General features: G+C 40.0%; 1 protein-coding gene across 5 annotated transcripts in view; it reads left to right on the plus strand.

The window, feature by feature from the left end:
* Positions 1 to 13,900, plus strand: part of LOC131706670 (interleukin-12 receptor subunit beta-2-like) — a 75,622-nt gene that overhangs the window by 31,927 nt on the left and 29,795 nt on the right. The window contains exons 2-3 of one of the 5 annotated variants that reach the window (XM_059008222.1): positions 3,205 to 3,317; positions 9,122 to 9,244. The exons of 1 other annotated variant lie outside the window; for it this stretch is intronic. The gene's annotated coding sequence lies outside the window, so the exon portion shown is untranslated. The remainder of the gene's footprint in view (positions 1 to 3,204; positions 3,318 to 9,121; positions 9,245 to 13,900) is intronic. 3 more of the 5 variants (XM_059008223.1, XM_059008224.1, XM_059008225.1) reach the window with 3 other exon arrangements.

The raw sequence follows: 13,900 nt of genomic DNA on the forward strand, positions 1-13,900 counted from the left end.
CAACTGTCTACAACCCTTTCATGAATATCAAGTCACGCAGTGATTTCAAACCTCTGCAGTTTGTGTAGAGAGACGCTGTGTTCAGTGTAGCTCTAATGAAAGATAGAGCTGTTGAGATCTATAAGCATTGGGAATTGGAAACTACATTCTCAGGGCAGGTTGAGTGAGAACATAGTTAGGTTTAAAACAGGAAAAAAACATCATTAGTACTGAATTTTTCAATATTTAACTTGAAGTGTTTAATGAACAGTAGAGAAACCTAAATGCTTTATTATTACCATTGTTTTTTGTTTGAATGTATCTGGTATATTATGTATGTTGCTGATTTGGAGCTTAGTGTCGTGAACCAGCATGACAATCTGAAAACCAGTAAGACCACTAGCTCTGACCAGCATACACCAGTGCTGGTCATGGCGGGGATCTCAGTTGTGGCTCTGGTTAATGGGTTTTGAATTGTGGCGGAATGTTTAAACACCAAATGATCAAAACGTGTTAAAACAAGAAAAAAGAAAAACAGCATCTAAAGAAACCTCTTGGTTAATAAAGGTTATGTATTAAGTGATTATGTCATTTGCTCAGTAGAACATTTTAAATGATAAAAGTCTTGCTTTTTGCAGTTTTTAGGCAAGGCATTCTGTGTAGAAAGTGCGGACTGACTCGCTCATCTCTTGGTGTGTTTTTGTTTTATCGGACATGGCCCCCAGTGTCTCTAGTTTTGTTCTGAGTGGAAATGTTTCTGTGGTTTCCTCACACAGGGACCTAATCTGCTTTTTGGCACTGGATTTCCCTGAACAAGGCTCCTTTTTTCATTTTTGAGTTCAGTGCTCGTAGCCTGCTTTCTCCAAAGAGTAATGAAGAAAGTGACACTATCTTTATATCCCTTTATATGCGTTTCCCATAGTAAAAGCACAGCGAAGTGTAATAAAGCACATCAAAAGCATGGTTAAGCATAGGCAAGCATTGTAAAGAGAGAGGTAGGTACAGCATATTAAAACATCTTAATGTGAGAATATTTGTTTATTTATTTATTTATTTATTTATTTATTTATTTGTTTGGGGGGGACATTTTTCTAAAATGTTTATTTGCTTTGAAGCATTTTAATTTGTACGGTTATAGAGAGCAGACCACCGGATCTGACAGACTGATCGAGGGCTGATAGCAGGAGCTCTATTGGAATGTGCTTCTGTGTCCTAGCCAAGACTTTCGGGACAGTTTAAGCACCTGAGCTTTACCACACTGCACTGCTCTGTGATGCACCATGCTTGCCCTGAGCTTTACCACACTGCACTGCCTTGCTCTGTGATGCACCATGCTTGCCCTGAGCTTTACCACACTGCACTTGTCTGTGATGCACCATGCTTGCCCTGAGCTTTACCACACTGCACTGCTCTGTGATGCACCATGCTTGCCCTGAGCTTTACCACACTGCACTGCTCTGTGATGCACCATGCTTGCCCTGAGCTTTACCACACTGCACTTGTCTGTGATGCACCATGCTTGCCCTGAGCTTTACCACACTGCACTGCTCTATGATGCACCATGCTTGCCCTGGGCTTTACCACACTGCACTGCTCTGTGATGCACCATGCTTGCCCTGAGCTTTACCACACTGCACTGCTCTGTGATGCACCATGCTTGTCCTGACCTTTGCAATTTACCAACTATCATGAAAAAGTGAAAGCCATGGGCTGCAGTGTGGAAGGCCATGTGTTTGAATAACCTAATGGTTAGAGCGCTGGGCTCCAGTGTGGAAGACAGTGGGTTTGAGTAGATCAGTGGTTAGAGTACTAGACTGCAGTGGGTTTGAGTGGCTTGGTGGTTAAATAAAGTGCTGGGCTGCAGTGGGAAGGAAGTGAGTTAGAGTAGCTCAGTGGTTATAGTTCTGGGCTACAGTGAGCAAGGCAGTGGGTTTCAATAGCTCAGTGGTTACCGTACTGGGCTGCAATGTGGAAAGCAGTGGGTCAGAGTAACTCAGTGGTTAGAGAAAGAAAGAAAGTGAGCGTTGGGCTGCAGTGATGCAGTCCTATTTAAAGAGGCATTTCCTAACTAGGCATCACTGTAGGGTGTGGTTTTATATATGTGGTGGGTACTAGTTTACCATTGGGGGACGCTGCAAGATTGCCTCCCCCAGCTCTGAAGTATAGACTGCAAAAGAGCTGATAAGAGGATTTTTCCACAACACTTAGTTGTATAGCGTGTGGTTTCCGAGTGCCATTGGTTAACTTTATGATGTAGATATGTGTTATATTAGGTATAATCTCTCTGCACCTTTGCTGAGCTGTTTGTAACTTTTAGAGAAAAAGAACCACAGCAGATTTCCGGTGTCGATGCATTTCAACTCGTATCCTCGCTGGTGTGATAAAAAAAAAACTTGTTATTAAGGCATTAGACAAAAAAGGTTTGTCAGTTAACAAGATCCACGACTTGCCCCATTCATTTATTTTTGTAATAATTTGACTTTAATTTGGGTTCTGCAGGCTAGTGCCAATGTTCCTTAATGGCCCCTGTTGTTCTTTAAAGCAGGTTAAGCTAGAAGGCGCTTGCACTGCTTTTTGTTCTAGTAATGTGTCCTTGTAATAGGTTTTAATAGTTTAGTCTTCCTGAAGACTGACAGGTATTACCTGTCTGATATTTCAGTAGGAGATTAAGTCTTAAGTATTAAGTTGCACAGTAATTGTGTTGTAGTTTCCATTGGTTTCCCCATGATTACATTGCTTATGGTTAGCAGTGCTTTACCAAGCTTAGTCAGCCACGCATTTTTGCAGTTTTCCCCCATGATTTCTGTGCTTTACAATGCTTCCCTATCTATGCTTCACCATGCTTTTACTGTGCTTTATTACACTTTGCTGTTCTGTTACTGTGGACTAGGGACACAGACAATGCTTAGTGAGGTGCCAGCACTGACAATGGGTTTTGAATCACACTGCAAACTGTAAAGTAGAGCAACAAGTTCAAATGCTTTATTTTATTAGATGTTCTTTACATTTTCTTCAGTCTCACACGAGTCTGTGTTTATAGAAACGTACTGGAACAGGATGTGACATCAAGCAAGCAGACAGGCAGACTGGGGCGCAGGGGACAGGAAGTATGACCACAAGTCAGAGACAGAGCTCCACAACCACATGATCCTGCTCTTCAGCGCTGTGCGAGAACTGGGCCATTGCTCTTTCTTTTATTTCTTCTTCTTCTCTTTTCCTGTAAAGGAACGGCAGCCTCATCTCCATTCCTGACAGACAGGATTTCAAAGAGCAGCAGATTTTGGTTTCCTATAGTGAGAAGAGCAGAGAGGTGAGTCCAAACTCATCTTCAGGAGCAGGTGATTATGGGGAGCGGGGAAAAGGATGAGGGAGAGAGTGAGTGTGTGTGAGAGAGAGTATGTGTGAGTGTGTGTGAGAGAAAGTGCATGTGTGTGTGAGAGAGTGTGTGAGAGTGTGCGTGTGTGTGAGAGAAAGTGCATGTGTGTGTGTGAGAGAGAGTGTGCGTGTGTGTGAGAGAGTGTGTATGTGCGTGTGTGTGTGAGAGTGAGTGTGTGTGTGTGTGTGTGTGTGTGAGAGAGAAAGTGTGTGTGAGAGAGATTGTGTGTGTGTGTGTGTGTATGTGTGTGTGTGCACTTGTGTGTGTGTGTGTGTGACTGTGTGTGTGTGAGAGAGAGAGTGTGTGTGTGACTGTGTGAGAGAGAGCGTGTGTGTGAGAGAGTGTGTGTGAAAGAGAGATTGTGTGTGTCTGTGTGTGTGTGCTTGTGTGTGCGTGTGTGTCTGTGAGAGAGAGAGAGTGTGTGTGTGAGTCTGTGTTTGTGTGTGCTTGTGTCTGTGTGTGTGTGTGAGAGAGTGTGTGTGTGCGCTTGTGTGTGTGTCTGTGTGTGTGACTGTGTGTGTGTGTGTGTGAGAGAGTGTGTGTATGTCTGTGTGTGTGCGTGTGACTGTGTGTGGTGAACCTGGTTTAGAGCAAACCTTAAAAAGGCAAAAGTTACAAGAATCAAGAATGCTGGTCTAATTCGCTTTGTGGCTGAATTCAAACACAGCTCCCCCCAACCCAATGTTGCCCTGCTCTGCAGTGCCATTCAATTAAACTGCCAGACACAGTAAAAGAGCCAACAAGTATTTTAATTTAAAAATATATGCTATGGCGTCTCTGTGAAGTTTAATTGAATGCCGCCAGGGAAACGGGGGAATAACTACACAGGCAGCCCTAATTTTTGATTGAATCAGCCACCTGACATTTGCCTCTGAATTTATGACTGTGTTTGTTAAGCTGTGAATATAGACACTTTGCAGTGTTTCTATGGCTCGGAATTAGGAATCCTGATTTTTCAATATAAGGGAAGTCAATAGAATATCCCCAGAAATGCATGTGTGTGTGTGTGCGTGTGTGTGTGTGTGTGTGTGCGTGTGCGTGTCTCTGTGTGAATGTCTGTCTGTGTACGTACGTAAGTGTGTTTGTGTGTGCCAGTCTTGGGACTCTAAACAAATTGCTGCAACTGAAGAATTTAACCTTGCATACATTTTTAAGAAATAAACTAAAATAAACATGTGTGCCTGTGTGTGTGTATATCTGTTTATGTATCTATCGGAAGCTGTCCGTGGTGTTCCACAGGGCTCCATTCAAGATCCCTTGTTGTTTTCATTATACTGTATATGCTACCGTTAGGTGACATTATCAGCAGACATGGAGTGAACTTCCATTGCTATGCTGATGATACCCAGCTATATTTGTCCCTAAAGCCCGAAATTTCTTCTGCCTGGGTGTTATTAGCTACTTGCCTTGCAGACATCAAGCACTGGATGTCACAGAATTTTCTAATGTTCTAGTGAGCTCACAGAACCAACTAAAAAGAAATGTGGGATTACATTAGCTCGACCCTTGCAGTTTCTCATCAAAATTTAAACTAGAAATTAAGAGTTTGGGGGTCATCTTTGATCTAGATCTATTATTTGACATTCTGGAGTATCTTTTTACCATTTGAGAAATATAGCCAAACTTAGACCAATTATTTCAATATCTGATGCTGAGAGACTAATGCATGCCTTTGTTTCATCTAGAATTGATTATTTTAATGCACTTTTTTCTGGTGTCCCAAAATGTTTGGTATCCCGCTTGCAGCTTTTTCAGAATACCGCTGCTAGAATTCTGACTAAAACCAGGAAAAGTGAACATATTACCCCTGTTTTGGTCTCTTTACACTGGCTCCCTGTGCAGTACAGAATTGATTGTAAGATTTTGCTGTTAACTTGCAAGGCCCTGAATGGACTAGCACCTAGTTATTTGCAGGAGTTACTGACCCCGTATCTTCCAAACCGCACTCTGAGATCACAGGATGTGAGGCTGCTGGTTATTCCTTGGGTCCACAAAAGCAATATAGGCAGGGCTGGTGTTGAGGGGGGGGGGGCAAGCAGGGCAATTGGCCGGGGCCCCCCAGCGAAGCTGTTGCATCATATTTACAGTGCCAGGTATGTAAAATAAAATGCAAATATCACAGTCATTTAATCACTAAAGTGAAAATAAATCATATTGAAGTCATATAAATAATAATAAAAATGTACAGCTGCTGCAGTAATTAAAATAAAATGAAATCTAAAAATGTCCCGCTGAATTTCTCTTAAAGCGCCCGTGTGTACCCCTTCCCAGACCAGACGCAATACCAATACACAGTAAATTAATGCATTTTGTATTAACATGATATGTCTGACAACAGGCTAATCTTTTTTACTTGTTTGTTTACACTTGCGTTTTCATAATTAAACTCCCGTGCCATTATTCTCCAGTCCAGTAGAATGCGCTCACACCTTCCCTGGTTACAGTCAGTTTCACAGTAAAACCTGGACGACAACATCAGGCTTGTTAACAACATGGCCCAGCGCAAATATAACCTTGTATCCCTGTTACACCCGACCATTACTTCTGGAAGAATAAGTAATAAGCTTCGGCAGTGACTGTTGAAATGTAGGCTATTATATTTGTGCTTAAAAATACTGTGAAATTCATCCGCTATAAACATATCTATTTAGACAAAATATCTGTCTGATGTTTGGAGATATGGAGTGAAATATGTACTTCTGCGTTCTACAGTACAGTTTATAGACAAGGTGCTGTAGATTTGTGAAACGAAAACCGCATCCTTGATTTAAAAAAAAAAAAAAAAAAAAAAAAAAAAAAAAAGCTAAAATTCAGGGCCAAAATAATTCAGTATGTGTTAGGCACCAACTGTCTCTTGGCCATTTCGCCAGTAGGCCTATAACGCCATGATTATATATATATATATATATATATATATATATATATATATATATATATATATATATATATATATACACTACCGGTCAAAAGTATTAGAACACCTAAATTTTTCCAGTTTTATTGAAATTTACGCAGTTTAATGTCTCAATGTACTCTGAAATTAAAGCACAGAACAAATAAACAATTGGAGATAAAAAAAGAAATCATGGAATCGTTTTGTTTAACAAAATTTAATCTAAATTTTTGACTCATCAAAGTAGCCACCTTTTGCAGATATAACAGCCGAACACACTTGTGGCATTCTTTCTACAATGGAAATCAAATATTGTTCGGAAAGTTCTTCCCAACACTGTGTTGCACTTGTAGGCTGCTTTGCTTTAACCCTTCTGTCCAGTTCATCCCAAACCAGCTCAATGGGGTTTAAGTCTGGAGACTGTGCTGGCCATTCCATGATTTGAAGCCTACCGTCTTGTTCTTTTCTTCTAAGGTAGTTCTGACATAGCCTGGAGGTATGTTTTGGGTCATTATCTTGCTGTAGGATGAACCCCTGACCAACTAGGTGTATACCACAGGGTATTGCATGGCGCTGCAAAATGCTGTGGTAGCAGTTTTGGTTCAGGGTGCCACTCACTCTGTGCAAGTCGCCGACTCTGGATCCAGCAAAAGAGCCCCAGACCATCACGCTTCCTCCTCCATGTTTGACAGTTGGTGTCACACACCGAGGAACCATCCTTTCGCCTACTCGACGGCATACAAAAACCCTGCGTGATGAACCGAAGATTTCAAATTTTGATTCATCGGTCCATAAGACCTTCTTCCAGTCTTCAGTAGTCCACTGGCGGTGCTTCATGGCCCAGGCAAGCCTCTTTTTCTTATTTTGCCATCTTAGCAATGGCTTTCTTACTGCCACTCGACCTGTCAAACCTGCAGCTCGAAGTCTTCTCTTCACAGTTGAAACTGAGATTTGCTTACTTTGACCAGTGTTAAGCTGTACTTGAAGCTGTTGTCCTGTGAGCCGCCTATCACACAAGCTGTTGACTCTCAGAAACTTGTCTTCTGATTCTGTTGTGGCTTTGGGTCTGCCAGACCTCTTCCTGTCAGTTTCCCCCAGTTTCCAAGTGCCTTTTGATGGTGTAGAAAACTGTACTCACCGACACCTTGGCTTTCTTTGCAATTTCTCTAAAGGAAAGACCTACACTTTTAAGGGTTATAATGGTCTGTCTGTCTTCCTTTGTTAATTGCCTTTTTCTCTCCATTATGAGAGTAATATACTACTTCCTGCAGTACAATACTGTCCAAATAATACTTAAGAGGGTGTAGTAACACAGTCTGTTCCAACACTGCTTTTATACAGACAGAGGGTTTGTAAGTAATCAACAAAAGTTGGGACACCTGTAGGAATTGTTAGCATCAACTTTCAAGGCTTAATTTACTTCCATTGCTGCAGAACAGCTGTTTTTGGTTACCTAAACTTTTTTTTTTTAACCTCTGGCAGTTTACCGCTTACCTTTGTACCATTTCAGGTTATTCACTGGACTTGAACTGCTTAAATTTCAATAAAAACTGGAAAAATTGGGGTGTTCTAAAACTTTTGACCGGTAGTGTATATATATATATATATATATATATATATATATATATATATATATATATATATATATATATATATATATAATGTGTGTGTGTGTGTGTGTGTGTGTGTGTATGTGATTTTAAATAGCACTAATACATTGAGAAAACACCACTGGAATCGGAATAAAGGAAATTATTATGTAATACAGTTCATGTGCAGTCACGGTTTTGTTTAAGTAGCATTTTCAAAGCCATATCGTAGTATTAAAATATGTTAAAATACAGCAAATCCACAAAACCAACGAAATACATATTGTATGTTTTAACATTTTTAGTGTTCTGTGTAACACGGGCCATCGTTTAACTTTGAAAAAAATTAAAGACCTGAAGCAGATATATGTGTTTATCATATCAACAACATCAACATGTGCTGTAAAAATAAAACATGAAAAATGCCTAAGAATGAAAAATGGCAAAATAAAAATGCCATTTTTGATCTGGAGATTGTCAAAATAAAGGGGCAGCTGGAAGGTAAGAATTTACCAGTCAGGACAATGGCATTTAAATACTACTACTATTAAACTGAATCTGTTGGTACTGTGGTTTCTTCTAATGCAGTGCTTTTCAAACTGGAGTACTCGAGAAAAATTCTGAAATGGCAGATAACGCATTTTATTTAGTACCACTTGCCAATCTATTGCAAACTTTTGTCATGTAATCAATGTTTAATCACTAACACCAGACTGATGTGCTGTGACACAGCGTTCAGTGCACACATGCCTAATTTACATATTAAATATGTACATAAGAAGAACATAAGGGCAGCAGTGTGGAGTAGTGGTTAGGGCTCTGGACTCTTGACCGGAGGGTCATGGGTTCAATCCCAGGTGGGGGACACTGCTGCTGTACCCTTGAGCAAGGTACTTTACCTAGATTGCTCCAGTAAAAACCCAACTGTATAAATGGGGAATTGTATGTAAAAAATAATGCGATATCTTGTAACAATTGTAAGTCGCCCTGGATAAGGGCGTCTGCTAAGAAATAAATAAAGAAATAAATAATAAGAAAGTTTACAAACGAGAGGAGGCCATTGATCCCATCTTGCTCGTTTGGTTGTTAGTAGCTTATTGATCCCAGAATCTCATCAAGCAGCTTCTTGAAGGATCCCAGGGTGTCAGCTTCAGCAACATTACTGGGGAGTTGGTTCCAGACCCTCACAATTCTCTGTGTAAAAAAGTGCCAGTTATTTTCTGTTCTGAATGCCCCTTTATCAAATCTCCATTTGTGACCCCTGGTCCTTGTTTCTTTTTTCAGGTCAAAAAGGTCCCCTGGGTCGACATTGTCTATACCTTTTAGGATTTTGAATGTTTGAATCAGATCACCGCATAGTCTTCAGTTGAAGTTGAAGTTGAAGTTTTGCATCCTCAAAAAAGTCAAGTAAGTTAGTTAGACACAATCTCCCTTTCCTAAAACCATGCTGGCTGTCTCCCAGGATATTGTTACCATAAAGGTAATTTTTCATTTTGGATCATCTTATAGTTTCCATAAGTTTACATATAATAGAAGTCAGGCTTATTGGTCTGTAGTTACCTGGTTTGGTTTTGTCTCCCTTTTTGTGGATCGGTATTACGTTTGCTATTTTCCAGTCTGTCAGTACAACCCCTGTGTCAAGAGACTGTTGCATGATCTTGGTTAGCGGTTTGTAAATAACTTCTTTCATTTCTTTGAGTACTATTGGGAGGATCTCATCTGGCCCAGGGGATTTGTTTATTTTAAGAGCTCCTAGTCCCTTTAACACTTCTGCCTCTGTTATTTAAAATTGGATAGGAACAGGTCGACATGTCGGGCATGTTGTCCGTCTCTTCCTTTGTAAAAACCTGTGAAAAGTAATCATTTAATATATTTGCTATTTTTTTTTCTTCATCTATGATTTTGCCATTTGTGTCTCTTAGACATTTAACCTCCTCTTTGAATGTTCTCTTGCTGTTATAATATTGGAAAAACATTTTGGAATTGGTTTTAGCCCCCTTAGCAATATTGATTTCTATCTCTTTCTTGGCCTTTCTAACTTCCTTTTTGACTTGTGTTTGCAGTTCCAAGTACTCTTTCTGTGTACTTTGTTTTTGGTCCCTTTTAAACGCTCTGTAAAGTGCCTTTTTTCGCTGAATATTTTTTTTAATTGATCTGTTAAACCATTTTGGCCATTTTGTTTTAGATTTAGATTTGTCTACTTTTGGGATGTATTTGTTTTGCGCCTTTAGTACTACATTTTTAAAAAACAGCCTTTTTCTGTGGATGTTTTCTCTATTTTACTCCAATCTACTTCTGTTAGTCTCTGTTTCATACCTTCATAGTTTGCTTTTCTAAAATTGTAAACCTTAGCTTTAGTCATTACTTTTGGGGTTTTAAAAAATACTTCAAATGAGACCATGTTGTGGTCTGAGTTTGCCAATGGCTCTCTGACCTCTGTTTTAGTTATTCTGTCTTCGTTATTTGCAAAGATTAAATCAAGGTATGCCTCCCTTCTAGTCGGTGCCTTGACAAATTGCGTTAGGAAGCAGTAATTTGTCATTTCCACCATTTCAATTTTGTCCTTCGTGCTCCCCACCAGGTTTTCCCATTTTATATGGGGGAAGTTGAAATCCCCCATTAGTATGGCTTCTCCTTTTCTACATGCATTTCGAATGTCATTGTATAACAGATTATTTTGCTTGGCGTCAGAATTTGGCGGTCTATAGCATGCTCCTATTATTATGCCCTTTGAATTTGTGTCCATTATTCTGACCCATATTGATTTGGCGTTGTATTATTTGTCCATTTCTGTCCTGCCTGTCTTTCCTCTACAGTGTGTACCCACTAATATTATATTCGTCTCCATCACTCTTAGAGTCACCAAGTTTCTGTAACACCTATCACATTGTAGTTACTTGTTAGTGCAGTAGCTTCAAGTTCTAACATTTTGTTTCTCAGACTTCTAGCATTAAGATAAATACATTTAATAGCTGTCTTACCTGAGTTGTTGCCTTTGTTTTGATGTGGTCTCCCTTCTGTTTTTTTGTTTTCTCCCCCCTTCCTTTCTAGTTGACATGCTTCTGGACCTCCTAAAAGATTCTTTCTTTGAGTAGATTGGTTCCCTTTTTGTTTAAGTGCAGTCCGTCCCACCTATATAGATAGTCGTTGTTGTAGAATGTGCTCCAATGTTCAAGAAATGTGAAGCCTTCCTGTGTGCACCACGATTTCAGCCATGCATTTTGATTTTGTATTTCCAGCTGTCCATATGGTCCTTTGCAAGGTGCCGGCAGTATCCCAGAAAATACCACAGTTTTGGTCTTGTCTTTTAATTTCCTTCCTAGCTCTCTGAATTTGTTTTGCAGACCTGTCTCTTCCAATATTGTTTGTACCAATGTGGACGACTACTACCGGGTCATCTCCTATTCGTTCTAGGAGCCTGTCCACATTCTCAGTGATGTGCTGACTGAGGCTCCTGGAAGGCAGCACACTGTTGTAGTAAGGGGGTCCAAACTGCGAACTGAACTTGCTGTGTTTCTCAATATAGAGTCCCTAACAATCATGACCTCCCTTCCTTTTGCTGCCTGGCCAGCACTGTTTATAGGGGCCTGGATGTTGTTCCTTCCGTTCTCTTGATGTTGGTTTTGGTCATCGAAATTTTGAAGTGGTTCAAATTTGTTGGATGTTTGGATTTCTGGTGGTTGTGTTTGACAACATTTCTTTTTTTCCCTGCTTCTACCTATCTGAACCCAGCTGTTTCGACTCTCTTCCATCTCCCTGGTGGCTTTCAGTCTGCTAGGGGTGCAGACTTCCATGAATTGTGGGTGTGTCAGCTCCTCAAGCTCCTGTTTCTGTCTCATTTCCTCCATTTCCATTTCTAGCACAGTTACTAGTTTAAGCAAGTCCTGGATCTTGCAGCAGTTTACACACACTTGGTTGAGCTCTGTTGGGTTTTCTCGGATTTCCCACATCAGGCAGTTGACACAGATTACTGGCTTGAAGACCTTTTTTTTTTTTTTTTTTGGAAGTTTAGTTTAGCTTCTGCAGCTGTCAACCTGCTTTCAAACTGCTACTAACTGCATTGTACTTGTCCACTAGTACTTCTCCCACGCTGTTGCTTCACATGCTGTCGCAGTAAACACTGGCTGCCTTTTGTTTGTTTTCTGTGCTGCGGGCTCTGCCCCTCCTCCGTGTCTCAGAACGGCGCGGAATTTGAATCAGCTGTTCCAAGTTTCAGCTCGTTATCAGAAAAAGACACGCAGCTGTTAGACTTTAAGCTACAATGTTTTCTGATTAAAGCAATTCAAGATGTAATTTAAAGATGTAATTTAAAGATGTAATTCCTCCTTTCTGCTTCTAACTGCTCAGTACTTTTCCACGACTGTACTTCTCCCACGCTGTCGCTTCACACGCTGTCGCTTCACACGCTGTCGCTCTGAACACTGGCTGCCTTTTGTTGTATCATGTGCGTTTTGTTGTATCATGTTATTGTACAGACCATTTTTTTCTGTTTTGATTTTATTATGACTATCTAAGATGGGGGTACGCAGTGTACTACATTTTTTGGAAAGGGGTAGGCAGCTTAAAAAGTTTGACAACCCCTGTTCTAATGTGATTTGGTACAATATCCTCTACTCAGTGATACACTAGCATGACTGACACATTTCCCAATATTTTCCCCACGTGACAGTGAGTATTGTAGAGACACCTTGGTTGTATCTACATCTTTACAGTTTTATTTTTTGTTCTTCAGAAACAAAAGGTCCGTAAACTCTGTTGGCATATTTAAAACAAACAAAAATAAGAAATAGTTGTTGGTTCTGAATCAAACATATTGACCCCCTCACTGAAGAAAATGTCCCCCTAAAATGTTGAGAGGGGGCCACATTGACCCTCAGGCTGTAAGTTCTGGAGCAAACACTGCAAATGTATTGTGGTTTGTTTATTTTTTTCTGCTATGTACTGTACAGTGCTTTGCGATACTTTTGTATAAGAAGCGCTATATAAATGCAATCAATAAATAAATAAATAAATACATACTGTATATGAATACATGTATATATGCATGTTCCGTATGTATGCATATTCATGTCTGCATGTGTCAGTCAGCTCCTGCAATAATAAGAAGTATTTTATTAACAAGCCAACAATAGTTTATACACCTTGGTTCACAGTTCGTTGTCAGACTTGGCATTGTTTTAGCTTCAGCTTCATTTTCTAAGCTGTTTCAGGAAAACCACAAGTTCAATTGAGCATATAGAAGAGCAATGCATCATGTAAGCAAGGCTGACTTTAGTGTGCGTGGGAGGGACTGTTTACTGATGAACAGTTGCAGCATTATACCATGATAAACAAAGTACAGTTAAGCACAGTGTTAAACTGTTAAACTCACACTAGTCCTGCACCCAGTCCTGGGGTTCTGAACTACCCTCAATTAAGTAAATTATTGAAATGATCAGGAGCCAGGAGTTTTGGCAGTCAAGCAGTTGTTAAATTAATTATTCTTCCATTAATGGAGTTTAATAACTTAAGATCAGGAACAGGGAAGGCCCCTACACATTACATCATCTAATTGAAAGCTATCAAAAAGATACATATCCATGTAACTCAACCATGTGGATTCAGAACTGGGGATCGGGATTTTTAAAAACCAGATCAAATAGATGTTCTGTATCAGTTACTAGGTTAATGCCTCTTTATCCTGGAGTGTGGTGAACAATTAGGAGGTAATAATTTATAAAAAATGAAACTAGCAAACAGATATGTAATTGATGTATATTATACTCTCACGATTTCTTCCCTGTAGGTACACTATAAGTAAAATCATAATTCTCTCATACTGAAAATCTATTTTATCTGGTTAAAAAAAAATTCCCAATCCCTGGTTCTGAATCCCTGATCTCCGGTTCTAATTTCCATGCAGGTGTAACTCACCACTTTCTAGGGTTTGGTTAATTCACATTTGCTCATCATGGTCTGTTCGCTGTGTTGCCAGAGCAGCGCCGTCCTTCTCCGCTTCAGTCTCCGGCTCCTCCTCGCCCAGTGTATTGTTTAGTATACCCAGAGTGGGGGCCATCTCTCCGA

Source organism: Acipenser ruthenus, chromosome 36, assembly GCF_902713425.1.
Source record: "Acipenser ruthenus chromosome 36, fAciRut3.2 maternal haplotype, whole genome shotgun sequence".
Taxonomy (NCBI): Eukaryota; Metazoa; Chordata; class Actinopteri; order Acipenseriformes; family Acipenseridae; genus Acipenser; species Acipenser ruthenus.